The sequence below is a fragment of the Lipotes vexillifer genome, unplaced genomic scaffold, assembly GCF_000442215.2.
Source record: "Lipotes vexillifer unplaced genomic scaffold, Lipotes_vexillifer_v1.1 scaffold593, whole genome shotgun sequence".
Taxonomy (NCBI): Eukaryota; Metazoa; Chordata; class Mammalia; order Artiodactyla; family Lipotidae; genus Lipotes; species Lipotes vexillifer.
Genome location: NW_006773778.1, coordinates 130,537 through 143,896, shown reverse-complemented (window position 1 = coordinate 143,896; position 13,360 = coordinate 130,537). Strand labels below are relative to the sequence as shown.

At 36.7% G+C, this 13,360-nt stretch overlaps 1 pseudogene; it reads left to right on the top strand.

Moving 5' to 3' along the window:
- The first annotated feature begins 12,092 nt into the window (after positions 1-12,092).
- Positions 12,093-13,064, top strand: LOC103085200 (calponin-3 pseudogene; annotated as a pseudogene).
- Positions 13,065-13,360: the final 296 nt, after the last annotated feature.

Sequence of the window (13,360 nt, the reverse complement as noted above, 5' to 3'; positions counted from 1 at the left end):
AGAAAAATCATGCTGTTGCCAGTATAGCAATTTGATAAAAATCCACTGTGTTCTTGTCTATCACATTTCAAGTTTGGAGCAGGCTAGAAAATCTGACAGTCATTTTGTATTTAATCAGGGCAGGAATAAAACAGGGCTGTCTGAGTACTATGCAATGCTTTTTGTAATATATCATTGAAAGTGGCAATCTGATTTGTGGCTAGTCTGAAAAGACAAGTGAATATTGCCACAGATACATTATATTCAAAGTGTATATGGAAAGTTAAGCAGAGTTTTCATACTCTTCCAGTCTAGCTTTCACAAGAAGATACTACCAAATGGAGAAAAATCAGTATGCAATCCCAAATTGAGAGGACTTGCAAAGCTGTGAATCCAGAGGGAATAAAAATCATCAAAGGGCTTCCCTGGTGTCACAGTGGTTGAGAGTCTGCTTGCCAATGCAGGGGACGTGGGTTCGTGCCCTGGTCCAGGAAGATCCCACATGCCGCGGAGCGGCTGGGCCAGTGAGCCATGGCCGCTGAGCCTACGTGTCCGGAGCCTGTGCTCCACAACGGGAGAGGCCACAACAGTGAGAGGCCCACGTACCGCAAAAAAAAAAAAAAACACAAAAAAAAAAAAAAACACAAAAAAAAAAAAAAAAAAAAATCATCAAAAATGACAGAAGTATTAATGACATGGAACGCATTCCTGTGAAACATAGATTTAATTATTTACAAGGGAGGACCAAGGCATTTTTATTGGTGTTGGCAACAATTTTTTGGCTATGACAGCAAAAGCAAGGGATAAAAGCAAAGACAACAAAAACAAAAATAAACAAGTAGGATTACATCAAAGTAAAAAGCTGTCATAGAAAAATAAACAATTAACAAAATGAAAATGCAACCTACAGGATGGGAGAAAATATTTGCAAACCATACATCTAGCAAGAGGTTAATATCTAAAATATATAAGGAACTCATAAAACTAAATAGCAAAAAAAAAAAAAACAAGAAAATCCAATTTAAAATGGGCAAATGATGTGAATAGATATTTTTCCAAAGAAAAAATACAAATGGCCAAAATTACATGAAAAGGTGCTCAACAGCACTAATGATCAGGAAAATGCAAATTAAAACTACCATGAAATATCCCCTGACATCTGTTAGGATCACTATTATCAAAAATACAGGAGATTAAAAAGTCTTGGCAAAGAGTGGAAAAAAGTGATCCTTTGTACACTGTCGGTGGGAATGTAAATTGGCACATCCACTATGGAAAAGAGTATGGAGGTTCATCAAAAAATTAAAAATAGAACTACCAGATGATCCAGCAATCCCATTTCTGGGTATATACCTGAAGGAAATGAAATCAGTATCTCCAAGAAATATACACACTCCCACATTCGTTGTTATTCACAATAACCAAGATACGGAAACAATGTTAAGTGTCTGTCAACAGATCAGGATACAGAAAATGTGAATATATATATATACACATACATACCTATACAATAAAATATTATTCAGCCATTAGAAAAAGGAAATCCTGCCATTTGTGACAACATGGATGAACTTTGAGGACATTATGCTAAGTGAAATAGCCAGACATAAAAAGATGCTGTATGATCTTGTTCATATGTGGAATCTAAAAAAGTCAATTCATAGAACCAGAAAGTACAACAGTGGTTACCAGGGTACAAACTTCCAGTTGTAATAGGATTAGTTTCTGAGGATCTAATGTAGAGCATTCTGACTATACTTAATAATACTTGAAATTTGCTAGAGAGTAGATCTTGAGTAATCTCACCACACATACAGAAAGAGGTAATTATGTGAGGTGATGGATGTGTTAATTAAGTTGATTGTGGTAATCATTTCACAATGTATACATATATCAAATCATCAGGTTGTATCCTTTAAATATATACAATTTTATTTATTACTAAGAAAAAAAGGAGAACTATAACAAATATATAAAAGAAGAAAGGATTATACAAATATATAAAAGAAGAAAGGATTATACAAATATATAAAAGAAGAAAGGATTATACAAATATATAAAAGAAGAAGAAAGGTGGGGTGATGTATTAATTAATGTTCTCCAGAGAAACATAACCAATAGGATGCATGTATGTGCAGACACACATACATATGTGTGGATATATATATATATATATATATATGAGAGAGAGAGATTGTGGAGGCTGGCAAGTCCAAAATTTGCAGAGTAGGCCAGTAGACTAGAGACCCAGGAAGTAGATGTTGCAGTTTAATTCAAAGGCAGTCTTCTGGGGGAACTCCCTTTTCTTTGGGGAATACAGTCTTCTTCCATCAAGGTCTTCAGCTGATTATATGAGACCCCCTCATATCATGGAGGGTAATATTCTTTACTCATAATCTCATCTGAAAAATACCTTCACAAAAACTTCTAGAATAATATTCAACCAAATATCTGGGTGTAACCAGGTTGACACAAAATTAATCAACACAGATGATATTTGAGAAATTTCTAAATAAATAAAGAAATAAAAGCAATCTTATTCACTCAGAAAATAGGCAATTATAGTCTAAACTATATGGGGGAAATGAATGAGATTGAAGTTGTTCCAGGATCCACTTTCTTCTTCACATTAGCACCAAGAGACAGTGAGCAGAAGGAAGCCCTAGGAAAACAGAATTATTACCTTGGTCACTATGGTCAAAGCTGGTAGACCAGTTGGCTCCTTGCCCTTCCTGACTTGAGCTGAGCAATGGGCAGCAGCAACATTAGCTCACAGGTTACAGCTCTGCAGGGACACAGGGGTGGGAAGGGCAGCACAGAGCTCTTGGAGGAGTAGGAATCACACACTCCTAGGAGTCAAGCTAAGGGACACCACACTTAGTGACCCATCTCTTACTTTACCATGATCACATAACCAGCACCTAGCAAAAGGAAAACAGAAATTCTTAAATTCAGAGATAATCACAATCAAAATCACCAGCCATCTGAACAAAATATGCAAGGAACTGTAAAAAGAACAGTTTGACTAAATAACAGAATGTCAAGGAATAACATGGCATGAGATGATACTGGAGCATTAGGAAAGTAGATCATGCAGGCCTTTGTAAGCCAAGAAAACATTTTAACTTCATCCTAAGGGAAACAGAAATGTGTTAAAGGGTTTTCATCTTTGATGTAGCATGACAAATTAGAAAACAAAACAAAACAGATCATATGGCTGCCAGTGGAAACTAGTTTGGAGGGACTTTCCATTTCCAGTTATGACAGAGTTGGTAACCAAGAAAACTTTCCAGTGGTTACCAGTGGGAAGAGGGAAGGGGATAGGGGAAATATAAGGGTAGGGGATTAAGAGGTACAGACTATTAGGTATAAAATAAGCTACAGTGATTTATTGTACAACACAGGGAATATAGTCAACATTTTATAATAACTATAAACGGAGTATAACCTTGAAAAATTGTGAATCACTATATTATACACCTGTAACATATAAAATTGTACAGCAACTATACTTCAATTTTTTAAAAGTTCTAGATAAAATATAAAGTCATCAAATGAACTAGAAAGAATATATGTAACATTGAAGTCAAATCCACATGAAGTCAAGAACCCAGACAGATAAAGGGACATAGAAACAAGCTTTTGGCCTGGGTTCAGCTAAACCTGAAGAACTTGAGCTTCGTTCTTCATTCTTTTTGGGTACAGGCAAAATAAGACAGGGCAAAACCAACCATAATAAAGAAGATAAAAAGAGACTCTACCCTCATGAAGCTGGTACCTAAACTCATCTCCTCCTAGTCCCTCTCTTGTTAAGGAAAACTGCCTCTTTCAACCATGGCACTGAGTGAAGGGGGAAAACACCCCTGTGAAATGTAAAATAAGCTGACTTTCTCATGGATTTGCACGTCAAATTCCCATGCCTGGGTAAAGCAAAATACCTTAAGTTGTGATTTTAGTTAAAATGATCCCACACAGGTAGTGCCTCTAGCTGCTAGAGAGTAAAACAAATCTGCATTGAAGTAAATTGCCTTTATCCTACACATCAAAGAATTCCCACAAAAAAACATATGATGAAAATGTGCAGCTCACAGTAAAAGTATGATAAAAATAAATTACTAGACACTAAATAAAACAAGCCATCATGAGTGAAGACCAGCCAAAATAACAAAGAGATGTAACAGACTGGCAGATAATATGGAATAGTTGTTTACTATATTTAAGGTAATTTAAAAAAAACTTAAATATCAATGCAGGGAACAGGAAACTAAAATGACAGAAAAAATTAAAGTATCAAGTAACAATTCAATAAAGAAATCAATAACTAATATTTAAAATTATCAATGGATGGTTGTTACAACAGCTTAGACAAAAGTAAAGAATTTGTGAACTGGAAAATATATCAGAAAAAGAAATCTTCATTGTAACAAAAGAGGCAAATACATGGAAACCAAGAGAGATAACATACATAAGGGATAGAATAAGAAGCCTAATATATATCAATCCAGACTCCCAGAAAAATAATAGAACAGAAGCTATATTTGAAGTAATAATTGCTGAGAATTTTCCAACTCTAATAGAAGACACCAATTCACAAATACTAGAAGTTTAATAATTTGCTAGTAGGTTAAAAACAAGTCTATATTTAGGCACTCATCTGAACACCAAACATAAAGATATATATTAAAATCATACAAAAATACACTTTTAAAAAGGATTATAGACTGAGAATTGACTTATCAATAGCAACACAATGGAAGGGAAATTACAGTGAAATAAAATCTTCAATATGTTGAAAAAAATAACAATTAAAGTATTTAACTAGATGCTTCTGGTAACTGCAAATCAGCTTGTTGTAAGTCAATACTTCTTCCAGAAACAACTAGAAAGGCTAAACAAATACAAAGTAAAAAAAAATCTGTTTGAAGGTATCAAAGACCTACCCAGGCAGCAAGGGATTGAGGGACCAAGCACAGGGAATTGATCTTGACATCCACTGTCACTTTTCTCTCTGAGGCATTTGCTGGCTTTAGATGATTAAAGACTGAGAAACTGAGCAGAGCTTTGAGTGGTCTTATAGGGCTGGAGCAAAATAGAGCTCAGGGTCAGAAGGAGCGGGGGGCCTGATAAACACTTCAAACTGTCCGTTTGAACTCCCAAAGGTCTACACTCTAAGAATAGGGGAAAATTATAAATAAATACAAACCCTGAAGCCCAGCTTGGAAACAATTTTAATTTTTAATTAAACTGAAACAATCTGTTCCAACCTTAACTGGTTGACAGAAGCAAAGTAAATGATTTTTCTTCAAAAAAAAAAAAAAGATTAGCCATCATAGAAATGCAAATTAAAACCACAATTTGATACTACTACATACCCATCAGAATACCAAAAATTAAAGAGACTGATAATTCCAAATGTTGGCAAGGATGTGAAACTGTCATGTGTTGCTGATAGGAGTACAGACTGGTGCAAACACTTTGGAAAACTGTTCTGCAGAATCTATTAAATTTCAGAACATGCACATAATTTATTACCAAACAATTCCACTCCTAGGTATATAGCTAACAGATCAGTATATGTACATAGAAGGATATATGTAGGCATGTCACTTAGTATTATTTGGAATAGCCTCAAGCTAGAAAAATCCAAATATCCATCAACTATAGAAAGGATAAGTAATTTCTAGTATATCCATACAGTGGAACACTGTAAACAATGAAAATGACCAAACTATTGCTACATACATGGATGAATCTCACCAACATAATATTATACAAAATAAGGTAGAAAACAAAGAATACATAGTATGTAAAATTATTTATATAAAGTTTGAAAGCAGGTGACACTAATCCATGGCATTACATATCGAGATAGAAGTTACCTCTGGGAAGGAGGGGGAGAGGAAGGTCATTAGGGAGGTCCAAATGTTCTCTGTCTTAATCTGAGTAGTGGTTACCCTGGAGTGTTCAGTTTGTGGTAATTCACCAAACTGAATACTCATGAATTATTAATCATCTGCATGTATGTCATATTTTAATAAAAATTATTTTAAAAGGTTATACACAGTGAAAATATCTTTCAAAAGTAAGGGCAAAACAAAGACATTTTCAGACAAATATAACAGCATAGAGCTTGTTAAAGCAGACTCATTAAAATAAGTTCTAAATGATGTAATTTATGCAAAAAGTGATATCAAATAGAATGTCTGTGATACAAGAAGGAATAGTGAACAAATAAATTATTAATTGTACAGGTAAAGGTAAATCAATGTTTATCGAGTCAATAATAATATCTTATTTGGTTTTTAAAAAGGTGAAAATAAAACATTAAACAATAGTATATAATTTGGGAGTAGGTTTAAATGGAATTGAAGTTTTCTGAATTCTTATACTGTTTGAAAAACAAGTAGGACATTAATTTTAGTTTTTGAAAAGTTAAGATTCATGTAATAATTTCTAGCCTAGCCTCTTACAGAATAAAAATGGTGTAACACTTCCAAACTAGTAGAGGAAAATAGGAAAAAAGAATCAGTCCAAAGGAAAACTAGTGAGGAAAGGAAATAAAAATAGAAAGCATAAGATGATTTGGTTCTTACAAACCAAAATAATCACTATCACAACAAATATAAATAACTTAAATTCCCCAGTTTAAAAACAAAACAAAAATACAGATTAAATAATATAAAAATCAATCCTGGGAATAAACTCTATGAAAAAGCTATTTAAAAGATAAGAAAAAAGGATAAGGATACACAAAGGTTAAAAGTAAAAGAATAAAAATTATATTTTAGTCAAATAATAACCAAAAGAAAACTGTTCAAAAGCTATGTAAATATCAGGTTAAATGGACTTTGAGGCAAGGTATTCATAGAAATGTAGATGAGAACTTGATACAAATTATAAGTTCAACTCACCAAGAATTAACTATTTAAATAATTTGGTCACTTAGAACAGTGTAAGATTTTTACACACATATTTATTTCCCTTGTTCTGTGAGTTTTTGTTCTATACGTGTTGAGGATGTAATTTATATGTGCCTAAAAATTTGTAGATTAAGCAGATAATCAGTAAGGTATAAAATATTTGAATAAAATAATAAGTTAATTTAATGAACACAACATAAATACAACATAAAACACTAAACCACAAAACAGCAGGATATACATTTGTTTTGTCTAGCCTACATAGAACATTTACAAAAACAGACTGCAGACTGGACAATACAAGGCATATTTCTAAAAGGGACAATAGATATTTTTCTCTAATATCAATAACATTAAGCTGGAAATATTGATAAAAAGGTGGCTAAATAAATTCTGTATGCTTGGAAATTAAGAAATATACATCAAAATAATTCATACATGTAGAGGAAATCACAATGAAAATTAGAAAGTATTTAGAACTCAATAGACACTATATTAAAACATGTGTCATATGATTAAAGAAATAGAGATAATTTTTACAGACTTAAAGCTTATATTAGAAAAGAAAAATGGCTAATATTTATTGAGTTAAGCATTCATCTTTGGAAATTAGAAAAATAAGAGCAAAATAAAGCCCCCAAAATGGATAGGTAGAAGGAAGTAATAAAAGTAGTTGTGGGAAACCAGTTAAAGATTAGTGAAATGTTCAATTGGAAGTAATCTCTTTAGTGACATTGGAGATGGAGAAAAGAAGACTAAATCAAGAAATAATATAAGGTAGGAAGGGGGGATGTGATGAACTGGGAGACTGAGATTGACAGATTTACACTACTATATATAAAACAGATAACTAATGAGAACCTTCTATATAGCACAGGGAACTCTGCTCAATGCTCTGTGGTGATCTAAATGGAAGGAAATCTAAAAAAGAGTGGATATATGTATATGTATAACTGATTCACTTTGCTGTACAGTAGAAACTAACACAACATTGTAAAGCAACTGTACTCTAATGAAAAAAAAAAAGAAATAGTATGAGGCAGGAAAAAAATCTCTGCGAATCAAGTGATATAGAAGAGTGAGGAGAAGAGAGATTTTAAGGTATATTCTCCACTCTAGGATTAATTCAAATTCGTTTCCACTGGGAATTGATGAACAACTTGGCCAAATATAGGAAATACATGTTGAATGCAAACATTACAAGTACTGTGCCATTCTACATATTGGGTCTTATTAATTCTCATGACTGCCCTTTGAGCTGCACCTGTTAATATTCTCAGTTAAGCTGAGGCTTCAAATCTATTAACCAACTCAAAGCTAGCATATGTGTGTGTGTGTGTGTGTGTGTGTGTGTGTGTGTATACACACACACATATTTATATATATATATTAAAAATATATACATATATATATAAAACTGAGATTTCAATTGGGTCTTGCATTTAAGAGTCCATGTTTTTTCTAGATTCCATTTCAAACATGTTAATTTGAGTTGTCATAAAAACATCTAAGAAATCTCGGCAAGTGCATATGATCTGACTATTCCAAAAAAATAGTCAAATATAGGATGAAGATATATTTCAAATAAGCAACTTCATCAGCATGTTACTGAGTTGCATCTGTGATTTTTTTCTCATAATTCACTTTATTTTTCATGATGATATAGGTGTGTTTCCTTTCCCAACAATTACTTTAATGCACGTAAAAAGCAGGGATTTATGAAATGCAATACTTTACAACATATAAACTCTAGTTTCAATGTGCTCTGCTTGTTGATTTACGAATAACTTGTAGAATCAAATCAAAATCCAGTGTCCTTAAAAGTCCACTCAAAAAAAAAAAAGAAAAGTTAGCAGTCTTCCAACATATAGATTAGATTGCTTTACCTGGGGTAGCACAAGGCTCAACAGAGAGCAGTCTCTAACTTTTAACAAAATAATCTTGAAAGAGAAACCTTATCAGAGGAGGAAAACAGTAATTGTTCAAGGGAATTTCCAATAAATAATAATTTTACATAAATACTGGGTTTTTTTATGAAACATTTCATGCCTGTCTAATCATACACAATAAAGAAACAAATAGAAATGCATTATTTTGCCATGTTAATTTTTGACAGCAAAATTGCTCAATGAATCCTAAAGAATATGTAACCACACATGGATGCTTCTTCCTTATGAAACTAAAAAATTATTAGAGTAAAATTGAATATGCAAAAGAGTTCAGGAGAAAGAAAAAGTTTTTTAAATCATTTATAGAAAAATAAGATATTTTTCAGGATATAGAAGGTAATGTTAAAGACATAGAAATCCCACTTTTTACACTCAACTCTCAAATATTCAGGGATTAAAAACAAAGCTAGTACCAGTTCAAGATGGTGATGCAGGAGGATCCTGAACTTAACTCATCCCAGGGACATACAGAATCTATAGCTACATATGGAACAATTACCTCTGAAAAAATACTAAAACTAGCTGATCAACTCCTACACATCAGTAAACAAGAAAATAACCCACACAGAAGTGGTAGGAGAGGCTGAGACACATTCTTTTTTTTGTTTTAGTTGAAATTGGTTGGCCAAGATGACAGAGTAGGAAGACCCTGAGCTCACCTCCTCCCATGGGGACAACCAAATTACAAATATTTATAGAGTGACGATTGATGGGAATGACCTGAAGACTAGCAGAAAACATCTACAACTAAAGATATAAAGAAGGAACCACAATAAGTCAGGTAGGATGGGTAGAGACTTGGTATAGTCAAGACCCATACCCTTGGGTAGGCAACCTACAAATGGGTGAATAATCACAATTGCAGAGGATCTCCCCAAGTAGTGAGGAGTCCAAATATCACTTTGGACTACCCAGCCTGGGGGTCCTGTACTAAGAAGAGCACCCAGAACATTTGGTTTTAAGGCCAGTGGGACTTACTTTCAGGAGAGCCCCAGCACTGTAGAAAACCAGGACTCTGCTCTTAAAAGTCACACACAAAATCTCACATGCTCCAAGACCGAGGGCAGAAGAAATAATTTGAAAAGTGCCTGGGTCAGACTCACTTGCTGATATTGGAGAGTATTCTGGAGAGGCACAAGGCAACTAGGACTCATGCTCAGAACACAGATGCAGGCAGCAGCAATTTTAGGGAACACATTCTACCATGCTGGTAAACACCATTTTGGAGTCCTCCCTCTAGCTTATTAGTGCTGCAGTCCAGCCCTGCCAATCAGTAGGCACCAGCCAGTAAGGAACAGTCCTTGGAACCCCGAAGCCAAGCAGCTAACTACATGGATACACAGTTCTCCCAACCAGAAGAAAGGTTTCCATAGACCTCCACTGAGCACCCCAGTCTCCTGAGACACAGCACCACACAACAGAGGGCCCTGGACCTGGCCCCACCAACCAGCAGGCCAATAACAGCTCCAGGAGCCCCAGAGCCCCAAAGCCAGAAACCCTGGGCCATAGATCTGCCCACCAACATGTGGACACCAGTCCTAGGACTCGTGGTGGTGCTGGGACCACCACATCCCCAGAGCCAGCCACCCTGGGATTTGACCCCACCCACCAGTGGGCCAACACTAGCCTAGGACCCAACCTCACACACCAGCTGGCTCACAATCTTGGGCCCCAGAGTGAAAGAACCCAGGACATGGCTCCACCCACCAGTGAGCAGGCAATAGCCCTAGGATCTGGTCTCAGCCAACAGTGGGTGGGCTCTAGTCCTGGTACCCCCTGGTACGTTCCCTACCCACCAGCAGCAGACCCTAGCTACAGCACACCCTGGGGCCTTCAGCCGGCCATGTCAGGCACCAGTTCCACCCACCAGTGGGCCAGCACAAGCCCAGGCACTGGCCTACCCACCAGTAGGCAACACCAACTCTGGGACCCCTGGCCCTGCATCCAGCTATCCTGTAATCCAGTCTTGTACACCAGTGGGCTGGCACTAGGACTGGGACTACCTGGGTCATGCAGCCAGACAACAGGACTCAGCCCCACCCACCATTGGTTGGAGCCTCCACACTAGGCAGAGCCTGGCAACCAACCAGGCCAGGAGTCAGCCATGCCTATTAGCATGCCCACAGCAGTCAGCTCTACCATAACAGAAGGGCCCATGCAGCCCACATAGAGGATACTCCTAGAGCATATAGCTCTGGTTAGCAGAGGAGAGTGTACTGCTGGGCTCCATAGGACATCTCCTCCATAAGACCACTTTTGCAAGATCAGGCAGTGTAACCAATCTACTAATTTCATAGAAATGAAACCACTGAATTAGGCAAAATAAAACAAAGGAATGTGATCCAGATGAAGGAATAAGATAAAACCCCAGAAGAAGAACTAAGTGAAGTGGAGATAAGCAATCTACCCAATAAAAAGTTCAAGATAAGATTACAAAGATGCTCAAAGAACTGAGGAGAAGAATGGCTGAACACTGTGGGAAGTTTAACAAAGAGAAACTATAAAGATGAACCAAACAGCACTGAACAATACAGTAACTGTAATTATACTAGAAGGAATAAAAAGTAGATTAGATAAGAAAGAGGAATGGATGAGTGAACTGGAAGCAGAGCAGTGGAAATTACACAAGCCTAAGAGAAAAAAAAGTTAGCCAAATTGAACAATACATTAAAAAATCATACACTTTGATGAAGTGGATTTATCATAGGGATGCAAGAATGGTTCAGTATCTACAAATCAACCAATGATACATCACATTAACACATTGAAAAAAAAAATCAAGTGATCATGATCATCCCAAAAAATGCAGAAAAAGCTTTTGATAATATTTAACATCCATTTATGATAAAAATTCTCAACAATGTGGGTATAGAGGGAACATATTAAAAAGGCCATATATGAAAACCCATTGCCAACATTATACTCAATGGTGAAAAGCTGAAACCATTTTCTCTAAGTTCAAGAACAAGACAAGAACACCCACTCTTGTCATGTTTATTCAAGATAGTATTGGAGAGTTCATGTGGGTCTCCGGAGCCGACCAGGAGGCTCTCCGGGACCTCGTCCGACTGAGTAGCCAAGGCACCGCCCGCACCCTGCCGCCGCCGAGCGATTCATGCACCGCCCAGGGGAGCGAGATCGGATCATCTTGTGGTGCGGCCACTTCTCGGGGCCAGGAGCGGGGAAGCCGAGCACGAGAAACCCCCGGACCAGAGTTCAGCCTCTACCCGCCGACCGAATCATCATGACCCACTTCAACAAGGGCCCTTCCTATGGGCTCAAGATTGCTTCCAAGTATGATCATCAAGCAAAAGAAGATCTTCGCAATTGGATAGAAGAGGTGACCGGCATGAGCACTGGCAACAACTTTCAGCTGGGCTTAAAAGATGGCATAATCCTCTGCAAACTCATAAACAAGCTACAGCCGGGCTCAGTGAAGAAAGTCAGTGAATCCTCATTAAACTGGCCTCAGTTGGAGAATATTGGCAACTTTATCAAAGCTATTCAGGCTTATGGTATGAAACCACATGACATACTTGAAGCAAATGATCTTTTTGAGAATGGAAACATGACCCAGGTTCAGACTACACTGGTGGCCCTAGCAGGTCTGGCTAAAACAAAAGGATTCCATACAACCATTGACATTAGAGTTAAGTATACAGAAAAACAAGACGTTTTGATGAAGGAAAATTAAAAGCTGGCCAAAGTGTAGTTGGTTTGCAGATGGGAACCAACAAATGCTCCAGACAAGCATGTATGACAGCCTATGGGACTAGGATGCATCTTTATGATCCCCAAATGCAAACTGACAAACCTTTTGATCAGACCACGGTTAGTCTGCAGATGGGCACCAACAAAGGAGACAGCCAGGTGGGGATGTTAGCACCGGGTACCCAAAGAGACATCTACGATCAGAAGCTAACATTACAACCGGTGAACAACTCGACAATTTCTCTACAGATGGGTACCAACAAAGTCGCTTCCCAGAAAGGAATGAGTGTGTATGGGTTTGGGCAGCAACTATATGATCCCAAATACTGTGCTGCTCCCACAGAACCTGTCATTCACAATGGAAGCCAAGGAACTGGAACAAATGGGTTGGAAATCAGTGATAGTGATTATCAGGCAGAATACCCAGATGAATATCATGGCAAGTACCAAGATGACCAAGTACCCCAGAGATGACCAATATAGAGACCAAGGCCTTGATTATTAGATTCACAGAGGAGCTCAGTATTTAGCCCATTGTTTTTATTCAGTGAGAACCAAGCTAGCCTTGAGTAATTTTTACCTTGTCTTCCTAAAACACTATTATGCTTATTGTACCTAAAGGAAATACTGCCTTACATACATTCCTTTTTCCTTTTTCTGCCTCTTCCCTAAATAGTTGCCTTTTAGTGCTGTAACAGTTAAATCCTACAGCATAACCAATAACTCGCATATGAAGTAAAAAGGAATATGGTGAAAGGGGAGTACTCTTGTACAGTCAATTCTTTTATTAAAGATCTATAC